Source organism: Cibotium barometz, chromosome 10 (genome assembly GCF_041138505.1).
Source record: "Cibotium barometz isolate CiBa-2024 chromosome 10, ASM4113850v1, whole genome shotgun sequence".
In the NCBI taxonomy this organism is placed as follows: Eukaryota; Viridiplantae; Streptophyta; class Polypodiopsida; order Cyatheales; family Cibotiaceae; genus Cibotium; species Cibotium barometz.
In genome coordinates, this window is record NC_141055.1 from 14,623,215 (window position 1) to 14,626,869 (window position 3,655).

A 3,655-nucleotide genomic window follows, 5' to 3' on the forward strand; every position below is an offset into this window, starting at 1 on the left:
GGTGAATATACCGGTGTATGTACCGGGGAATATACCGACGCTATACCAAAATTTTTTTTTGGGACAGAATAGTGTTGCCTGGCTGCCTGCAACAATGAACAGGATCAACAATAGCAAATAGACAACACCATTCTGTCTAAAATAGAGCACAAAAACAACAGTGCTCGTTTTTTTATTTTTGAGATCGATAAACAAGAAATTAAATTAAACATTAATACTCAAGAATCTTTTGATTATATACCATTAGTTTGAAGGTCATCTTACATCATGGTAATGCCTCCCAATTGACGGTCTCTCCTTCTTCTTCAAGCATCTCAAATAAGGCCACAAGGCCATGTTTGTGAGCGTACTTCTCCTCTCGCCTACTTGGTGGGCGATTCATGGCCAACTCCTACACAAACGATTAACAATTATAACTTTTAGAAATCAACATTTAGCCCACATACATACATTTACATAAATAAAATTGCTACAAATACTTACGAATTCATGGCGCATGGTTTCGTAACCACCACTCCCAAGATGAGAAGCCCCTACTATTTGGAGTCTTGCCCTTGCCGCCTCTCTTTGTTGTTGAAACCTCTCTGGTGTCTCTATGAGCTCCTGGCTGCCCACTCCCTGTCATCTAGCCAAACAGGTTTATCTTTCCCCTCTCTAAATGCATCCCTCGTCTCTGACCTATGATGCCCCATCAAAATGCGAGCTGTATACTGTATCCACTCATTAGAGACGACATTCATAGGGTCAGATGGCTGAAACTCTTGCTTTATCTTTGTATTTATATAATTTTTCTTTCCCTTATCTTGCTAATCCCATTTAGTCATGACAGAGTCGTGAAACTGTATGGTGCACAATTGTCGAATGCGTGTCTTCATTGCCTTCCCTGCACTATTCATTATTGGTGCCCCATCCCTAATTGTGTATATCTTGCTGTTGTCATGGTCATGTGCACCCCAGGGAGAGGAAGGTGACCCTATGGGTGTGCTATCAATAGATGAGAGCGAAGGATGACGCTCATGTGGTGGTGGTGTCACAGCATCTGTGGCACTACCACCACAACAACCTCCCCCTGAAGACCTACTACGTGAGCGACGTCTATGTGAAGAGGTGGTAGATCGAGCTGTAAGAGGAGTGGAAGGTTGTGTGGTATGAGGTGTGGGAGCTGCTGTCGTACCCACGGGTGTGGGAACTAGCGTCGGGAAGCCAGATGGTGAGGCAGATGTCCCTGCTCCAGAACCCCAATAACTCTAAGCCATGGCTCTCTGCTCTGGAGTCATGGACGAAAGAAAACCATATAACTGCTGGGGACTCATGCCCTGCGGTGTAGGATTTAATGAAAAATCAGGACTGTAGTCGTAGGGCGGTGAGTCACCCATGGCCTGTTGGACAAAAAACCATATGACAAACTTGTGCGAAATGAAAATTACACGGTAAACAATGAAAGAACCATATGACAAACATTAACAATGATAAACAACAATGGTAAAACTATATCAACTTGCACCTACAGTAGTGATTATGATGGTAAACATTAACAATGGTAAACAATGAAAGGACCTTCAATGTCATAAAATCATTACAAATATGTCATAACTATTTGCATAATCATTAAGATACATCATTTTAAAAATCATTATCTATTCTATCATCCTCATTAAGATCAGTAGCCCCAAAGAGATCTATGTCTATGTACATTTCAGCATCCTCATCATTAAAAGTCCCTTGATGAAGGATGTCCTCATCATCTATGTCTTCTTCCTCAACATGTTTTTCAGCTTCCTTGGTTTGCACCTCTTCATTTGGATCTTGCTCTAGTTGCTCCTCTTCATTGTTGATATCGGCTTGTTCTTGCTGCTCTCCACCACCCTGTGCATCCACATCACCCTGTTGTAGCTCAAATTCTTCAAAAATTTGCTTACTGTTGCAGGGGGCGACTTGAACCACAAATAGCCAGCGTGGATCTTTTGGATCCGCTTTAAAGACAACCTGCTCACAATGCTCTGGGCGCACAAAAGTATCTTGTTGATCGATCCATACCTTTGTGGAGTCCACTTGGATGAGGCCACTCTTGTCTCTACGTACAGTTGCATGTGGCCCATTCGTGATTACCTTGAACCACTTCACATCAAAGATAAACAACTCAAAACTTCTGAAGCCAACCTTTAATATATCTTGAATGGTTCCAAAGTAATCATGCATTCCAGTAATTATGTTATTATCACTTACACTTGCACGACTTTCTTGAACAAACTGTGCTGTGACACCACAATCAAAGGTTGCTCTTCTATGGTCTATTCATTCTACTCGAAAATGACGTCCATGTGACCAAAACGCCCCATATTTGTGATACTATAAATAGCACATAAAGATTGTTGATGGAGAAACAAACACTGAGACATGTAGAGAAAAAAAAGAGAGACATGTAGAACTTAAACACTTACATGCCAATTGCATCCTTTTGTAAGCTCCTCCTCCTCCTCTGTTATAGTTAAACCAGCACGTTTGGCTTCTAAAATTGTAGCTTCTAGCCATCTACCTGTGGGAAAGTCCGGAAGAGCTTGCATACCTTCTGGATATGGGAGATTACCATCCCGCAATTCATGATTTTCTGGAAGATACCTAACATGTCCTTGGTAGACATTCTTTCGTAATGCTTTTGAGTATCTTGAATCAAGTCGAGGACCACATACAAGACATGCATTGTAACCCGATATAGACAAACCTGAGCATTCTCCATAGCCAGGGCAATCATGCATTGTCCACATGAGAATACCTTGCACAATTGTAAGTCTTTGGCCACTCTACTGCTTTGACATGTCCTTCACTTCAATTCCGTTCCACAAGGTGCGTAACTCATCAATAAGTGGTGCCAAATATACATCCATGTTCTTCACCTTGTACTTTCCTGGAACTATTAATGAGAGCAACAAATGACCTTTCTTTATTGCTAACCATGGCGGAAGATTATAATTCACAAGGCAAACAGGCCATGTGCTCCATGAAGAGCTTCTTAAACCAAAAGGGTTTACACCATCCACCAAGACGGAGGTTTCGAGATTCTTCCTTAAAGGCTGGCCATTTCTCTTTAATGTGTTTCCGTGCGGGTGAATCAGCAGGCACACGCATCACTTCATCTGTGGATCGAGTTGTGGCATGCCATGTCATCAAGCTTGCTATAGATTTGCACCTGAACATGCCATGTCATCAAGCTTGCTATAGATTTGCACCTGAACATGCTTTTTATTCTTGGGATGATTGGAAAGTGCCTAAGAACCTTTACCGAGACAGCTTCCCCTTGAACATCTTCTCTATATCTGTTAGAGCCACAATGGGGACATTCTTGCAAATGCTCATATTCATGGCGGAAGAGGCAACAATCATTGCGACAAGCATGAATATTATTGTAATCCATGCCTATGGATTTCAATAACTTCTTGGCATCTACACGAGATGGAGGCATCTCGTTGCCAGGGGGCAATATCTGGTCTTTCAAAAGCCTGCAAGTATGGCAATATCTGATCGTTACTATTAAGATTTAGTCAAATACAAGTTGAAAATTTATCATTTCAACAGTAGGTGTAATCTCCAAAAAAATCCTTACTTGAATAGTTCAGTGACACTTGTATTAGACCATCCAAAAATTGACTGTAAATTT